This window comes from Triturus cristatus, chromosome 1_2 (genome assembly GCF_964204655.1).
Source record: "Triturus cristatus chromosome 1_2, aTriCri1.1, whole genome shotgun sequence".
Taxonomy (NCBI): Eukaryota; Metazoa; Chordata; class Amphibia; order Caudata; family Salamandridae; genus Triturus; species Triturus cristatus.
This window is the reverse complement of record NC_140580.1, coordinates 658,668,454-658,687,288: the sequence shown is the minus strand read 5'-3', so window position 1 is coordinate 658,687,288 and position 18,835 is coordinate 658,668,454.

The following is an 18,835-nucleotide window of genomic DNA, read 5'->3' as shown; positions in this document are numbered from 1 at the left end:
TGTCCTGTTTTCTTGTGTCGTTGAGAGAGGACTCCTCCTATTGCTAGATCCGAAGCATCCGTCTCCAAATAGAAGGGTTCACTAGGGTCTGGATGTAATAAAATTGGTGCGGAGGTAAACTCTTCTTTAAGTGACCTAAAGGCTTCTTCTGCCTCCTCGGACCACTCAAAAGGAACTCCCTTTTTGAGCAATCGAGTAAGAGGAACCAGCTTGTGTGAAAATTCATTCACAAACCTCCGGTAAAAATTGGCAAAACCAATGAAGCTTTGCAATTCTTTCACACAACTTGGAGATTTCCATTCTAGAACTGCCTTAACCTTCTTAATGTCCATCGTGATTCCAGACGGCGTGAGCACGAATCCAAGAAATTCCACCTCTTTTACACTAAATGCACACTTTTCCAATTTAACATACAAGTGGTTCTCCTTCAATTTTTGTAGAATTTTCTTCACCTGGCCTGGATGTTCTTGTTCTGTTCTGGAGTAAATCAATATATCGTCGATATATACTATGACGCATTGATCGATATACTCACTCAAGACACTATTTATAAAATGTTGGAAGGCTGCTGGTGCGTTGCATAAGCCGTAAGGCATGACCTGGTACTCGTACAAACCTAGCTTTGTTCGGAACGCCGTTTTCCACTCGTCCCCTTCTCGAACCCGGATCAAGTGGTATGCCCCTCGCAGGTCTAGTTTCGTGTAAATCTGTGCCTCCTTTACCTGGTCTAACAGCACAGAGATGAGAGGAAGAGGGTACCGATTCTTGATGGTAACTTTGTTAATGGCTCGATAGTCAATACAGGTTCTTAACTCGCCTTCTTTTTTGGGTACAAAGAATAAAGGGGAGGAGACCGGAGACTGAGATGGACGGATAAATCCGTTGGCCAAGTATTTCCCAATGTATTCCTTCAAGTGTTCATTCTCTTTCTCTGTCAAGGCATACACTCGGCTACATGGTAATTGCGCGCCTGGCTCCAGATCTATCCTGCAGTCAAATGGCCGATGTGGCGGTAACTTCTCTGCCTCTATCTCGTTGAACACTTCCTCGAATTCCTTATATTCAGATGGTATTTCACCAGTGTGGATCACACACACAGAAATTTCTTGTTCACTCAAAGAGGTTGCTGGTCCTGATTCCTTAGTTTCCACGAGATGGTCAAAACAGTTGCCCTTACAGAATTCAGAATTCATGCTCACAGTTCTCGCTCCCCAATCGATGCTTGGATTGTGTTCCGTTAACCACGGCAGGCCCAATATAATCTGGAACTGAGGAGCATCGATCAAATTGAACTGGATGAGTTCGCGATGTTCCTCTTGAAAGGTCAACTCTACTTGTTCCGTGTGACTAGTGATCGGTCCGGAGGAAAGATTAGTTCCATCTACGGCTCTTACTGGTTCACTTCTTGACTTCAAGATGGGTCTTAGTCCGACGCTGGCTGCATATTTGATATCGCAGAAGTTTCCTGTTGCCCCTGAATCAATCATAACTGACACCTCAGTTAAAATGACATTCCTGAACTTTATTTTCATTGAAATTACAAGGTGGGGAGATGAAGACTGTAAAGTGTTCGCGATATGATGTTCTTCTGGAGTTGCCTTATCCTCAGCACCTACCAACCCAACTCCTCCTATTGGTGGTGCGTGGAGTTTTCCTTCTCCTTTGAGAACATTTTTGGCTTTTTGGGACAAATTCTGACGAAGTGTCCACTTCCTCCACAATACAGGCACAAATTATTCTGTCGTCTTCTCTCCTTCTCCTCCTTGGTCAGAGGACCCCGAACCACTCCAATCTGCATAGGCTCGGTTCCAGATTGACTGTCTGGTACTTTCGTTGAGTCATTCTTAGTTCTGTCGAATCTCGGTATACTAAATTTGAAATCTTTTCGCTTTTCACCCCTCCTCTCACTTTGATGAAAATCGATTTCCAAAACCAAATCGATTAAGGCTGAAACGTCGGTAGGTCGATTTGGAATTTGGGCCAAAACATCCTTCAATTCGTCTTTTAATCCACGATAGAAGACTGCTGCTCTTTTACATTCCGGCCAGTCCGTTTCTACCACCAACTTATTGTATTGAGCTAGGTATGCTACAAGATCCTTGTTCCCCTGCTTTAATTCTAAAAGTTCATTGTCTGTGGCTTGAGAAATCTTTCGGCGATCAAATATCCTCAAAAATTCTTTTTTGAAATCTTCGAAGTGATAAAGAAGAGCATCGTCTCTGGTGACTAAGGGCATGGACCAACTAGCGGCATCTCCGCTAAGGTATGACAAAATAAAGGCCACACGGGACTGTGCGTCTGGAAAAATCGAAGGACGACACATGAAGTGCAGGGAGCATTGCGTCAAAAAGATTTGAGCCTTCTGAGGATCACCACTGAATCTTTCTGGGGGGGCTAGAGGAATAACAGGAGAAAGAGAATGGACTACATGTGTGGCTACACTAGAAGTGGAGTGTTCACCTTCTGTGTCTGGGAATTTCAAACTGGATGTCGGATTAAAACTGGAAATCTTAGCTGCCAGCTCGACTGTTTCTCTCCTTGTGTCCATTACCTCCTGTCTCAAACCCCTGTTTTCATCCCTAACTGCGGCTAATTCTTTTTGTATTATGTGCAAGACCTCTCCTAATTTTTGCAACTCCAAACCTTCAGCCATTCTGTTCGGGCGCAATCAATACGTGGGCACTTCACTCTGTCAGGAGCCTTTTCTTTCTTGCGCAGGAACAGAGATGCCTTTTCCCAACACCACCTCCAAGAACCACCAACGCAGCACTATGAAAAGATGCGTTAATGCCTTCTCCGGAGGGGGTAGGGGGATTGGATAAAATAACAAAAGAGAAGAGAAGAGACTGCCATTGGTTGACTGCTTCCTGTTGGGTCTTCTTTCTGTTAAACTGGCTTCTGGTTAGATCATTCAGGAGGCTGAATAAACATTAGACTTATTAGTTCTATTTAATCTCCTTCCTCTTAATAACCTTTAGTCTTATATTATAGCCCCTTCTACATACCAGCTTGTAAACCCAGTGTTGCTTCTCTTCTATTGGACAGCTATTTTTTCTGCTCCGTATCTCTCTTCTAATAGTTCCTAATGTTAACACAAAAGTTAGTGGTCTTTTCTTATACCTCACAACAATCTATTTAACTCCCTAAAACTACGTCATACCTATCTTTTACTCTCAGGAATGTATCAATTTCTAATATTCTTTTTCTTTTTCACAGGAACAGTTCGTAGATAGATGAACTTGGGTAGTACTACAACACTATTCCTTATTTACATCATAACATTTACACGGTGTGACTTTAGACTCAAAACTTAGCTCTGGTGCTTCCCATGGAACTTCGAACTCTTCACTGACTCTCCAGTCAAATGTCTCACAACAATTGGAACAGACGCGCCTCACTGACGCATGACTCTCTGACGAAGGTTCTCCTCCTTCAAACAGATGACGGGTTTTCTGTTGCGGAACTCCAGACTCTTTCTTGAACTGCGCATGAGCTCCAGCCGAACACTACCTCAGGAGCGGTAGGCTCGAGGTGAAACTTAACACGCAGACACGAATTCCGAAACTGCTACGGTTCAAGGTAAGCGTAATTGGAAACTCTTCCTGTCAGGAAACTACGGGAAATGCCCTCACTAAAACTAACTCGGACTCAAGGTTGCTGCTAGGGTGACGGGTTCAGGTGAAGTGCGCCAACGTTCTAAGTTGCGCGCTTCTCATAGAGTTCTGGAACAATCAGAAAGACTAGAACGCTAACTCCCCCAGAGCGTCGGCCATCTTAAGGTTCCATACTTCCCAGGCCTTGCTCCAAGTCAGAGTTCTTAGGATCTTTTTGTTTCTCATTGGTTGATGGGCACTGATAGTGCAGATAGAAGGTTTCTTGTCGGTAATGGTTCTGACAGGCACTCATTACTTCTGCATCAATGTGGCGACAACAGCAGCTGGTGGGGGCTGGCAGTTGATGTGATCAAGAATGTGAGAAGATGACGTTCAGCCTCCTACAGGCATTATATGAGGCTCCTGCAAAAGGGAAGCCCATAACATACAAGCACCGCTCCCCCGCCTAAGAACACTCACAACCGAACTCGCACCAAGCTCTCACCATATGTCTGTAAAGAGGAAGATGGTTTAGGCGGTACAAAACTCATCAATCTAGAGAACACAGCAGTGGTGGTCCCAAACTGAAGGCTCAAGGCTCCCAAAGCCAAATAACACAAGAATAAGATGAGTGGGAGCACCTGGTATGCACTGGAAGTAACTGGAAATGACTCTGATGAGATTCAACAAGGAGTACCCAAACTAACCCGATGTTCTGCTTGAACGCCTAGGAGGGAACGACCAGGCGTGCCTAGGTAGAAAAGTACTACTAGGGGAAGATTAGAGCCATCAAGCATCTGGGCAGCACCATCTTGTTGTGGTCTGAAATAGTGCGCAGGCAAAAGTGGGACGGGGCTTGGTCCACCAACACCCTAGAAAGGTCCAGGAAGAAGCTAAATGTGGCCGTGGCTAAATATTGCATTGCCAATGGTTGGGAAGCTATTCGCCATAGTGTAATCTATCTGAGATGCCCCAAATACTTTTCAGGCATGAAGGTTTTCTAGAACAACGTTTGAGGAGCCATGGTGCTAGCAGGCTATTAGTAGATCGAACAAGAGAGCGAGGAGAGCTGCCCAAGGGCGAAAGCCCGTGGGCAGCGTGGCTTTAAAAGAGTTGTTTGAATGGAGCTCAATAGTCTGAAAGGATACCAACAGAGTGGCAGACCTTGTACTTACCTTGGGATACCTCATGGCAGGTTAAGGCAGTCAGAGAGGGGAGGGGTCCCAGATCTGGAACTCACAGCCCAGGCTCGCTGGTCGGCCGACCACACTAAATAAGTATGGGAGTGAGTTGGGCCTAAAAAGAGATGGTGGAATACCCCTCACCCACATAGTCCATGAAGCTCCATCCCAAGGGGCTCAAGATGACTGCATTAAACGCCGGACTGTGCATGGCAAAAAGGACTTTTTACAATATGCCTTAAAGGTGTTTGTACATTTGATTTATTACTTGATTAATGGTCTCTGTTTGATTTATGACTTGATTTATGATCTTGAATAATGACATACTGTTTGATTTATGATATGATTTATGACCTGGTGTCAACCAGGCGGTGTGATTTATGGCATGCTTTACGGGACTCGTTGTTTATGATTTCAAGTTATGGACATGCAAGATGATTTATGACCCCCCCTACTCAATTAAAGCAAAGTGGGGTGGCTTTGTGCAATACAAAATAAAGCTGAGGCCAATAACTTCCAAAACAGCTTCAAGCATCCAGCGTTTGAATTATGAGAGGGAGTGGCCGTGTGCAATGTTTATACACAAAGCCTAGCAGTCTCAAACAGGAAACTACCAGTGATCCACCTGCACTGGGATAAAACTCACAGCATATCAGCATAATTTGCTTTTTTGTATTGAGAAATATACCCCAGCTTCAGGCATTTATTAGGGAAAAACTAAAGATTTGCCAAGTGAGGCCAGATAACATGATGTTTACACAACAAACGTCTGTGCCCTCATTGCAACTACTTCACCAGTAGATGCACAGAAGACCATGAAATACCCACAAGCAGACAGTTATCTCATAATATGACACAAGGCACTCTGCCATAATTGCAAATGTCATGGTCTCTTCTGGCCTGATGGAATGGTGACCCACCTGCCAAGATTTAAGTGACCCATTCTGTTTCTTCTCTCCTAACACAACAATTCCATATTCAGACACACCCAGCACCCACATTTCAAACAGCATATGTGCAATGATGTGCTAGATCCAGGGAACAACCGTAGCAGGAGAAGCAGGTGCAATGGGCATGATTTCCATTTGGAGGGCTCCAAGTAGGATTATGATACAGCCAGTAGCCTGTTTAGCAATGCAAGTCATCAATCTTTGTTGACAGGGTTGAGTTTACTAATGAAGTGGTGATCTCTCCAACTAGGGAAGGCCCCTATACAAATGAGTGACTTCTTGTTCTAAAAGGAAATAAATATTACTCCACTCCTCCATTATCCCAGTCTCTGGTTGCAGAGCTATAGCAATTTCTCCTTCTATGCTCAGTTATACATACCAGTAATGAGTGCAGGAGTTGGTCTCTGTGATTACAATTGTCCTTTAAGACTATTCGCAAAGTCTGCTTCAGTGCCTAGAACCAATTTAGTTTTTGGATATATGCTATACAAGTAGATAAACCTAAACATTGTAGTACTTACGTGCAATCCGCAACACAAGTTATCTTTATCGCTCTTTCTTCAGGAAGTCCAGATTAATGGCCCTGCAGAAGCTAGGAAAATAACCAGTAATGATTCTAAGTTCTGAGTTAGTAGATTCTCCTCTCACTAGACTGCTTTGTTCTTTGACCAACTAAGTTAGGCTAAATAAGGCTGTCACTGGTCATAGTTGTCCCATCTGGGAAGGAAGCCTTAACCACATTGCACCTGACTCTAGAAGTGTCCTGCTGGAGCAGAGTTGCATTATATGCTGGAAGGTACTGCTCAGGGGTTCACTATTTCTGTATTGAAGCTAGGAAGTGGGTCACAGCTCGAATGACAAAAGAACAACTTTAATTTTCATTTAAGGTTTCACTTTCGGGCCACACTGAACTGATATTTCATGGCATGAACAGCAAAATCTAGCATTTTCCAGGTCTAGGACAAATGACTCTATGATGGGTGAGGTGTGGCTCATGGATACAGACATAAGAAGTATCTATTGACTGAATAAGGGAAAATAGTGTAGTTGGACGGCAGGTCTACACACAGATGAGTCTTGACCCACCTAGGAAAGATGAAAATTATTTCCAGAATGTTTGGCCCCTTAGTTACCGCATCATCATTCCACCTGCTGTTAGCACCCCGTCGTAACTCCAAGTCTGATTATCAGCCAAGATTCCCCCAACGTACATCCAGCACTCTATGCATCATCACATTATCTCAACAACCACACTGAAGATTAAACAACATGTCCAAACGGCCTATATATCAGCTAGTTCATCATCCCATTTTCTTACACACAGGATAAAACGGTCACACCAAGTCAGTGTATTCCCCGATCTTACACAAAAAACAATAGTCACATCATGTCACTACACCACACCATTTAACAGCCTACAGGTCATAGATGTAGACATAACTAGGAATTAACAAGTCAAACTCTCAGCTATCAATTCTTTTCAAGAAGGCAGCAGTGCTTAATTTGTAAAAATAAAATAAAAGTGCTTAGGCCCTTGTCAGGAGGCAACTGCAGCTTGCACCACCATTTGCCCCTGCCATCATACAGTACAAACACACCTATCACCATTACACAACTACGAGTGTGACAATTCCAGGCCACCAAAGCTATAAGAATGTCTTGGGTGGCAGGTATTAGTCATTTTAATAAATATTGAATCAATAAACAACTGTTGTTGTGCTCATCTCTAAAGAAGACAAACAGTGCCACCATTTGGCCAGCTGTCCAAAGCGCCACTGCTGAGCACTGTTAACCACTAGCTCAAATCAAGCACTGTAAGGCAGCACACCACACTCAGATAACCAGACACAAATAAGTGCAGCCCGGTGTTGTACAATGCCCAGCACCCAGTCACACCAGCTGGCCATACCACATAGCCAAGTGTCAGGTGGAATAATGGACTTGAACCTGCTCCAGTGATGCACTGTATATTAATGACTCTATTAGAACTCTTCTGACATGTTTGTGTAGCCACCCCCATTGTGTGCCTTTGCCTGGTGCTCCATCTTTGACAATCTGAAACGTAGCCTGACTCATTGCACCGACGAACAATGAACCCAGCGCACGCCCCTGTACTCCACATCATAGTGAACTGTGCCTAGCTTTCGTCTTTAAAATGCCAGATGCTATTGTGTTACCAAGAGGTTGCACAATAAAATGATAATGATAGAGAAGACTGCAGGCTGAGTAAATCACTGCACATGCATGAAACAAACACTTTCAAAAGCCTGAGGAAGAACAAACTCACCTTAGTCACAGCTCTTACCTTCTTTGATTCCCTCCTATCTGATTTGTAAACATGTGTCCTATTCACTTATAAGGCCAGGTGAGTCATGGTAACTCTAACTCCACTGCTACTGCCTTCTGCCTCCGATCAACTTCAAAAACAGAGATAAACTACCCAGATCCAACAGTCATATGTCCTTTCCTCACTGCTCTCTCTGGCTCTTCTTGTCCAGCAGCGACTGTTGGCTACAGTTGCCTGAGAATTTAAGGGTGTGTGACCCTGATTTCCCCATGACCTTGGGAACTTCCTCTATGTCAAAACAGACCTCGCATCCATGCCTCTTGTCTCGTCCTGTATTTCCACATAGGGTTGTTAAAAGCATAGCACCCGTCAGAACTGGGGGTCTTTAATTGGCAGAGGTACGTACCTTTGTCCAAGTAGGAACTCTTGCTTCTAGTCAGGGTAAAGGGGATACACGCTTTAGATAACCCCTGCCAGCTTGGCACGAGCAGGCAGGCTAATCCCAAAGGCATGTGTGAAGTATTTGTATGCAAAACACACAGTAACACAGTGATAACACCACAAATTGACACCACACCAGTTTAGAAAATGAAGTATCTTTATCTAAACTAAACAAGACCAAAACGATGACAATCCAGCATACAGGTAGTAAAATAGCACTTTGAAACAGTTATTTCCAAAATAAAGCTTACAGAAAACAAATAACTCCACCTGGAGCTATCACAACTTCGTGACAGTAATAAATCCAAAGTACTGCACCGACTGCGAGGTGCGCAGCGTCAGGCACGGAGTCATATGGACCCCCAAATAAACAGTTCCTTGGAAACAAAGTCTATGATGATGAACGGAATGGTGGAGGTAAGGTAACGGTGCTGAGGTTACGACCGGCCCTCTGGCTGCCTCGGGGGAGGAGGCGATGTGTCAAATCCAGGACCGGATGTCCTTGTGTCGGCGGTGAGGCGTCAGTTCCGGTGGGGCGAAGTAACCTTGGAAACGAAGTCTATGATGATTTCGTGGAGGTGAGGTGTTGGCACTGAGGTCGGGCCGGCATCCTGGCTGCCTCAGGCGAGGAGGCGATGTGTTGAACCCAGGACAGGGGAAGTCAGTTGTGTCAGCGGTGAGGCGTCAGTTCTGGTGAGGTGGTATGATGTCACTTCACGAGTGATGCCTCTGGCCTCGGTGCAGGTTGCGGCGCCACAGCAGCATCTCTGCGGTGTCAGAGACAGGTTTTCTTGCTTCTTCCAAGTTGCTTCCAGCTCCAAACAGCAGTAACATCCTTCAGAGGCCCAAACCTGGAACAGATACCCCCTGGCAGGTCAGAACACCCAGCAATGGAGAGCAGGAGGCTAGCACGCACAAGCTGTTGGATATTCTTCTTCAAGCTAGTTTTACAGCAAAGTTCCAGTCTTTGTCCTTTCATTGGCAGAAGCAGCAATTGCAGGTCAACCCCACACAGAACACAGCAAAGGGTAGCACTCTTCCTCACAGCACTCCAGCTCTTCTCCTTGGCAAAGGTTCCTCTTGAGTCCAGAAGTGATCTAAGGTTTTGGAGTTTAAGGTGCCCTACTTATACTTCATTTTGTCTTTGTTCTTCATTGTGCAAGGGTGTCTAAGCCCAGTCCAAACCAGTTCTGTCCTCCCTGGTGCAGTATGAGCACAGAGGAGGGAGACAGCATTGTGAAAGGGAGACAGGCCCTATTCAGGTCCAAGTAAATATCCTCCCACTACTCTACATGCAACAACGGTCTATTCACCTCAGCCCTGAATCATCCAGGAAGGGCCAGGCACACCTCAACCCGCCCAGTGGCTGTCTACAGTGAATACACATCCCCAGCCCCTGTCACTCCAAAACCAGATAGCTAAACCACAAACAGGAAGAGGCACACATAATGGTTAAATAGGAAACTTGCTACTTTCTAAAAGTAAACACAAGGAGATGATGGGTGGAACACTGAAACATTTCAGACACTCACCCCAGTCACAGATCTGGGTGGAATCCATCATCGTTCTTTAGCTCACTTCGCCACCCCAGTTCAGACCCAGCTATATGCAAATCAGTCTTGACCCTGTGCCTCATGGGAACAGCCCAGACCGAACTGCCAAGCCAAGTTTTCTTTGGACCAGACACAAGCATCCTGGGACCGGTTTGCGGTAACACCTCTCATCAGCCAGGCTAGCTTGAATCCAGTGGCAAAGTCAGCAAGCCACCCATGTCTGGGCATACCCTGGCAACTTAGAGCAAACAAAGCAAACACAAGCAGATGATGGACGGAATGCTGAAACTTTTGAGACACTCTCACCTAGTCATAGATCTAGGTTAAATCCATCACCGTTCCTTGGCTCACTTCACCACCCTAGATCAGAAGCAGCTATTTGGAAATCAGTCTTGACCCTGTGCCTAATTGGAACAGTCCAGATCGAACTGCCAATCCAGGTCTTCTCTGGACTGGAAACAAGCATCCTGGGACCGGTGTCGGGGTAACACTCTCATCAGCCAGGCTTGCTTGAGTCCAGTGGCAAAGTGAGGAAGGGACCCACGTCTGGGCATACCCTGCTAACTTAGGGTGATCAAAGCAAACACAAGGAGATGATGGATGGAACGCTCAAACTTTTCAGACACTCACCCTCAGTCGCAGATCTGGGTTGAATCCATCATTGTTCTTTAGCTCACTTTGCCACCCCAGTTCAGACCCAGCTATATGCAAATCAGTCATGACCCTGTGCCTAATGGGAACAGTCTAGACCAAACTGCCAAGCCAGGACTTCCCTGTAGGAGACACAAGCATCCTGGGACCGGTTTTAAGGTAACACCCCATATCAGCCAGGCTTGCTTGAATCCAGTGTCAAATTGAGAAAGGGACCCTTGTCCGGGCATACCCTGCCATGATGGATTTAGGACCGGATCTCTGTACTTGGGTGAATGTATGACATTGTTCTGCATTCTGTCCATCAATTGTTCTTTTTGTATTTGTCACCCCGAGTGGGACGGGTATGCCCAGACGTGGATCCCGTGCTCTCAATGCCACTGGAGTCAAGCTACCCTGCTGAGGAGGGGTGAAACCCTGAAACCTGTCCTAGGATGATTGTTTCTGGTCCAGGGAGGACCTGGCCTGGCAGTTCGGGCTGGACTGTTCCCATAGAGAGCAGGATCAAGACTGATTTGCATATGGCTATGTTCAAATTTGAATGGCATGAGGAGCAAATACACCATGGATTTAGGCCCAGATCTCTGTACTGGGGTGAATGTATGACATTGTTCTGCATTCTGTCCATCAATTGTTACTTTACTTTCTAAAAGTGGCATTTTCAAAGACACAATTTAAAAACCATCTTTACTAAAACATGTGGTATTAAATTCAGAGTTCAGAGAGCCAAAACCTTATTCCTATTTCTTGTCCTAATGGGAAGTTATACTTGCAAGATGTTACAGAGGAGCTCCCATGCTATCCCATGGGACAGATAGCCTTTCAATAGTGAAAAACTAAATTGGCAGTATTTCACTATCAGGATATGTCACACACACTTGTACATGTCCTAACTTTCACATACACTGCACCCAGCCAATGGGCGTACCCTGGGCCTACCTAAGGGGTGTCTTACATAAAAGAAAAGGGAAGGTTAGGGCCTGGAGAGTGGGTGCATTTGCCAGGTCGACATGTCACTTTAAAATGGCGCACAGACACTGCAGTGGCAGGTCTGAGATACCTTTGCAGGGCTACTCAAGTGAGTGCCACCAGAGACGTTTTAAGGCATGGGCAAAGTGGGCTCTGGCCCAGGGCCCCAGCCTTTCAGGGGGCCCTAATAGAGCCAGCCCTGTTCTGCAGAGAGTCTTGCCCTGGTGACCTTGACTAATTTTCATACAGATTGTTGTAAACAGCGTGTTTCTATTATTCATTTTTAAGGTGTGAGAGTCTATTACAGATATTTTGCAGACAGAATGTGTTTATGATTCATGCAACATCCATATAAAAAGTTTCTTTTAGATCTATACAAAACCTATCGTATGAGAAATGGGAGGGTGCTACAGAAATTATTTGCAATAATACTAGTGAACTGCTGATGTTACAATATTGAAAACACACATCACTATCTCTGAATATTAGATGTAAGCACACTTAGAATATGACCAAAGAGTTTATGAAAGAGCTGAAACTGGATCATAAAATCAAAGCTGTTCCGAACAGAGGCCCCCAAAATACATCTGGCCCCGGGCCCCCAAAATCCTTAAAACATCTCTGAGTGCCACAATGAGTGCTGCGGGCCCACTAGTAGTGTTTGATTTACAGGCCCTGGCACAAATAGTGCACTTTAGTAGGGGCTTACCAGTAAATCAAATATGCCAATCATAGATAATCAATTAAGTTCACAATTTACACTGAGAGCATATGCACTTTAGCACTGTTTAGCAGTGGTTAAGTGCACAGAGTCCTAAAGCCAACACATACAGGTCAAGAAAAATAGGAGGGGGAAGCGAAAAGTTTGGGGAGAACCCCACAAAGGGCCATTTCCAACAGCACCAAAATGTTGAAGTTGTGGGGAAGGGTCATCACACACGTGCCTCGAGCCACTTAGGTAGGAGGTACGTTATTTTCTTTCATATTAGGCCATAGTTACAGCCCCATCATCCTATCTCTTTTCAGGGCTACATTCCCCCTCTAACTGTAATTACCTGCCAGGTTTAAGCATTATTGGTCACTAGGTGTTTCTTTTATGAGTTTAATTTCTACTGCAGGTTATCGGTAGGCTTCAGGTTCTTAAGCCAGTTTCGCCCACAAGTATTGTCAACTTTGGTTTCACTAGCCCTACTCTCTGCCATGCTCTCTGAGCATGACATCAGTGTGGTGCATTAGAGAGTGTAAGCTCAACATGAATAGCCTCATTTTACCACACTTCTACAGTGCATCCTGACAGTAGTATGAGCATTTCCTCTGGAAATAACGACTACTGTGAACATTGAGTAGTATTCTGGCTAGTTTATAGCATGGACATCAATTCACCAAAATGCCATGGGTAGTGGAAGTGACTTCACATGCACCTTGACCTTCACTTTTACTTTCACTCACACATGCACACACTTATACATATACAGGCATTCACACATACACACACTCTCACATATAAACATACCCTGTGCCTACACATGCACCACACATTCACACATACTCACACTGTCTCTTACATAAACATACTCAAAACTGCAAACACAAACAAAACATACATACATTAAAAAGCATTTGTTTTACTTACCTCTGCTGCCAGGGATAGTCATACTCCAGCTCTTTGTACTATTTTTTTTCCAATTAAACTAATAGCGAATTATGTAATATTATTCACTATTAGCATAATAAGAAATTGAAAAAAAATTAGGCGAGTAAAGTCCCCACCGATGTCCTTAAGGGCGAGCTGCTTCTGTTCCTGCCTCCGATTTTGACACTGCTGACACTAGGGGCCACAAAGGCAGTGCCAGGGGTCACAAGGGGAATGCCAAGGGTCGCAGCAGCTCCCCCTAAATGGCTTCCATTGTTTACAGTACTCTTGCTACTCATTGGAACTATGGGCACTGCTTGATATTAGTGCTGAACAATAAAAAATACATTTGTTAAATACACCCATGATATTATGTCTTTTGAAATATCAGATGTAGAGTATTAAAGACAAACTGTCAGACTCTGTCAACCTCTTGGTTTGCTTTGCAGTGACATTAAACTTCCCGTCAGGGGTGTAGCAATCAGAGGAGCAGGGGCAGTGGCACGCGGGTCCAAGATTGTGATTGGTTCATGCATCCAATTTCTGATTTTCTTTCTACCTAAACTGGGGGCAGGGGCCAATTTTATTTGCTTAGAGTTCATGAAACCCTTGATACCTCATCACTGTTACTCTTAATTCAATTAACACTTCAAAGTAGGTTAAGAACAGGCACTAAGCCGAGTACCATAAAACCTAAGCTTTAACTGGCACATGCATCAAACTAGGATTTTGCGAGTCCTTAATAGCAAATATTAAGGATTCGCAATTAAGGTCTTGCAAAATCCTATGCATGTAGGAATCACTATAATAATAGCGATTCCTACACATTCCTTATTTGCGACTCGCAAATTGCGAGTCGCAAATAAGGAATAGCTTCCCATTCATTCCTATGGGCCTACAGGCCCATAGGAATGAATGGTAAATTGCAATCGCAATTTGAGAGTACCAATAGGTACTCGTAAATTGCGCGTGCAATTTCAGGGTGCAAGGGTGTCAAAAGGACACCCTGTTGCACCCGTGGAATTGACATGTTCACATATGTTGCGCGCACACATGACCTAAGGGCAGGTGTGCGCGCAACATGAACCTTTGAAAAATGCACAAAAGGGCTTTTTTCAAAGGTTTTGCAAATTACCATGAAGTTCAACTTCATGGTAATTTGCGCACCCTATTAGCAAAATCGCAATTTTTTTTACTTGAATGCAGTGCATTTAAGGAATCTCAATTTGGGATTCCTTAAATGCAATCTCAATTTAAGTAATCGCAATTTAGAGATTATTTAAATTGCGATTTTTGCATTTGGGATGATGCATCCCAAATGCAACAATACCGGTCGCAAAGCGACAGATTCTTTTGATTTCTTTTAATGCATTTGCCTGTAAGAGTGTTGTCTCATTCTAAACAGATGAGACATGCTAGGCAGTGTTCAATAGCAACGTGTAGGACGTGATAGTGATTTCTCACCCGCTAAGTCATTTCCCACTGGTAACACTAGGGCCACAGCAGGTGCTACTCTTGGGAATGAACTCCTCTCATGCAGCACAGCAGCCAAGACACATAGCAAACACAAAAAAATAGGGAGGTAAGTATAAAGCTGGTACTTGAGTAATGTATTTTTTAATGTGGTTTTAGTAGAAGTAAATGTTCTTGTCCAATTCATTCAAAAAATATTTTTTATGTTTATTTATTAATATTTTTAATGAGTAACAAGGACCAGCTTCTATTTGCACCACATGTATTTGACAAAATCAGCAACGCACATATCCATGTATCAATCTATTTAAAGAATAGACAGGAGGCAAAGATTGCAAGTTAAACATTATTAAACAATACAGTATCATTGTGGCGATATATTTAAAGGAAGGGGATACAAGGATATTGAGGAGGTAAATTGGGGGCATAGAGAGAGAAAGAGAGGTGTTGGGACATACTGACAAGGGGGTGGGGGTTGCAAAATATCAAGGCACAGTAGATGTTATTCTATTTGTTGAAAAGTGTTTTCATAAAGGAGTATTGGTGAATAAATATATTTGTTTCAAAGTGGGAGCTGTTTTGGGGAGATTTATATCCACTAAGTATATAGGGGTACCCCAATTCGAATATAGGAAGAGCAATAGGGGAAACAGCCAATCAAATGAAAAAGAGTTTGCTCAACCTTACTGGATGATAAACAGACTGAATCTTTATAATAATTAACCCTCGAGGTCACTCAGGCTGGACTATAGGAAAGAAGGGGGGAGGAGGACACCAAATATATGATCAAAATTGACAATGTTTATTGATAGTTTAGTAGGTGTGTATTGAAAAAATAAGATATACAAACCCCACAGAATACAATATTTCAATGAATATTTACAATATCGGAACTGGACCCCACAGAGAAATCACAAGGGGGTGTGTCGATTATAATCTCACATTCATATTAACCATGCATCACATTCAAACCATTCATAACCAGCAATTGTACTACAGATTCGTCTACTGCACATAAAAATATTCGAACAGAAATCCTCTCAACAATTGGTTGGTATACAATGTTGGTATGTGTATCGATCAACTAGTTACGCGACCCCCAGCTTGTCGCCACTGGATACTGGATACTGAATAAAATATTTTTCCAATGGTAATCAATTTTAAATCACTTCTCTAGTTCACACACTGCATTTAGATTCACCACACTTATGGCAGTCTTTTTCACCCGGAGATAATTATCCTCCCTACTATATTAATTAAAACATCCCTGAGCTCCTCCTTGTTACAGTAATCTAAGGAGTTGTAGCTCTCTAACCACACCAGGTGTGGCTATGGGAGGTCCCAGATGATGAAGCATGCCACTTCGGTGGGTGATGGGACTTGGCCCTCTTTAAGAGGACTCCTTTATGTCTGAACGTGCTGTTTTGCTGCTATTGTTTCTTTGACAGATTTGTGTAGACCCGTGGACTCTATTTGTTGTTCATATCGATCAACCAAACAAAACAGTAGGACACGCCAACGCGCGTTTCGGTGCAATCACCCAAGGATGTGGGTGCCACCTTCTTCGGGGCATGAGTTTTATAAAATTCTGTACTCCGTGGGGCCAAGACTAGGTCGTATTGTGAACCAGAGAGGTAGTCATCAACAAACAAGATCGGTATTGGGTGTGTCCGATCAATCTAAAAACTGGCAAACGATAAGATGGTAACTGATGTCGGGCGGCGCCAAACAAGATAATGTCAAGCTACGAGTCGTCGGGATTACGCATTGGACACAGGTAGATTCTTTAGATATCTTCAAACTTTTGGTCTTGTGCGGAGATCGAAGGATGGCCGGGCAAAACTTTCGAGGCGGGAAGAATGGAAACAATGTAGCACTGATCCCAAGTAGGTACGATAATTAGTCTGTATAGTTGTAGCGATGTTTCTGATATGAACATTCGTAGAGGGCAACAGATGAGCCTCGATGGTAACGTCCTGATAAGCAAGGAATAACCGGGGGAGATTTATAGGTTGTGTAGTCATTCAATTACCTGATTTCTGTGGGAATGTTGTTCCAGAGTTTTCCTCCAGCCACTTTTAGGGTTTGCCTCATAATCTTGTTAGTCGTCATTTTGGGATGATCAGTTTGTGTTCAGAGGTGGAACATAACACCATTGATGGATGATGGAAATTTAAACTGATAGGTATTTCGGAGTTTGTTTGTTGATGGCCTTGTTGTATTTGGTGTTCAATGGTTAGCTTGCCCTGAAGAAGGCAACGTCCTTTTTCTTCAGTCTGAAAATGACCCTTATGGCTCGATTTTGAACAAGATGAAGTTTTACAATGTCTTCCTCCCAGAGATTTAGGTACATTGCAATGCAATATTATGGTTTTGATAGGACATCTGCTTGGACCAGTAGTTTTCTGTTTTGGATGGTTGGGAGCGGCTGATTTTGGATATGGCATGCAAGTGGTAATTTGTTGATTTGATCATCACTTGAATTTAAGCATTGAAAGATAGTTGTTCATCTAATAGGACCGCACCACGTCTACTCGGGAGGGAGTTGGTCAAGTGAAGGAGGCCTGGAGATATATGGAAGAAATAGGTGATCATTTTTTCTTATTAAAATAGATGTCTGTTTTATCACTGTTTAGGTGAAGCAGATTGAGGTTTATCCAGTGTTTGACCAAGAGAAGATGGGGGCAGATTTATGTTCCCTGGCGCATCCCTGCAAATCAGCATGGATGCGCCAGGGAAGATGCGTCACGCAAGTTTACCCTTGCGCCACAATAGATGCGCCGCATTTACAATGCAGCGCATCGTGGCGCAAGGATAAACAGATGCGTGACGCATCTGATGGCGGAAGGGCGGTGCATTGCTGGAGTTGCGTCGCAAGCGCAACGCAGCTCCAGCAAGGCTCGGGGGTGCCCTATCGGTACAATGCTGCGTCAATCCTTATGCCTGCTTCAAGCAGGCGCAGGGATTTGACGCAGCATGGCCGGAAAAGTAACTGAGTGAAATCTTGTAGATTTCACTCAGTCACTTTTCGGAGGCGTTCCTGCGCCGGAACGCCCCCCCCTGTGAAGGTACGCCCACATGTGGCGCAAGCTTTACAACGTGACGCATCTCCCTAGATGCGTCACGGTGTAAATCTGCCGCAGCATGGCGCTGGCTTTGCACCGCCGCTGCGTCACAAAAGTGACGCAACGGTGGCGCAAAAGTGACGCACAGGGCTTATAAATCTGCCCCTAAGTTTTTTAATGTTGCAGTTGTTGCTTAGGTCTACTATAAGCAGGGCCACTAGAATTATGCGATTCTGCAGCCGCTGATTTTTTCACATATTTATGGATTTGCCACTTAATCCATCATCTGCTGCATAATCTGCAGATTTAAACATTCTTTTCCAAACTGACAAGGATCAAAAGTTACTAAAAACGTGGCAACCTGTCTTTGCGCATACAGTGGAAGGCCCTTCACAATGCTGAACTGGTCATCTTTCATTTGCTTATTTTTAGATTTAGTTGTTAAACTGGCACTAATGAGGTGAAATCTTTGCCTAGACAGTATTACTATGTGTGAAAATGTCCAAAATAATTAATACTAGTAAAAATGTGCAGCATTATGCAGCATAATTTGTCTTTTCTTGATGCATAATTTAGTCAATCCTGACACATAATTTGGTGCTCTCCTGCTGAATAACTCTAGTGGCCTGACAACAGATTTGCAGGGGCAGTTCCTGTATGAGAGTGAAGGGGGCGGAGCACCACCTGTCTTGGAGGAAGGAGAAGGAGATTGACAGACTGGTCTGAGCCACTCATACTGCCCAGTCTGCAAGTAGCAGTGCACCAGAGCAGTATACAAATACACATTGTGCTTATGAGGTGGACAACTTCAATATGCCCAAATCTCGCATGTGCAATGTGCGTCTTTCAGGCTGAGGTGAGGGCAGTCAGGCACTGCCTAAAGCAACAGTTTGCCAGGGCTTTAGTCAAGTAAACAGCTTGTCTGAATCTGCTACGTAGGTTGAGTATGTCTTTCCAGGATCCATCCACCTCCTTTGACTGGCTGACCCTTGATACTGTCAGCCTATGAGAATACGAGGTGGGATTTTGGTGGGACAAT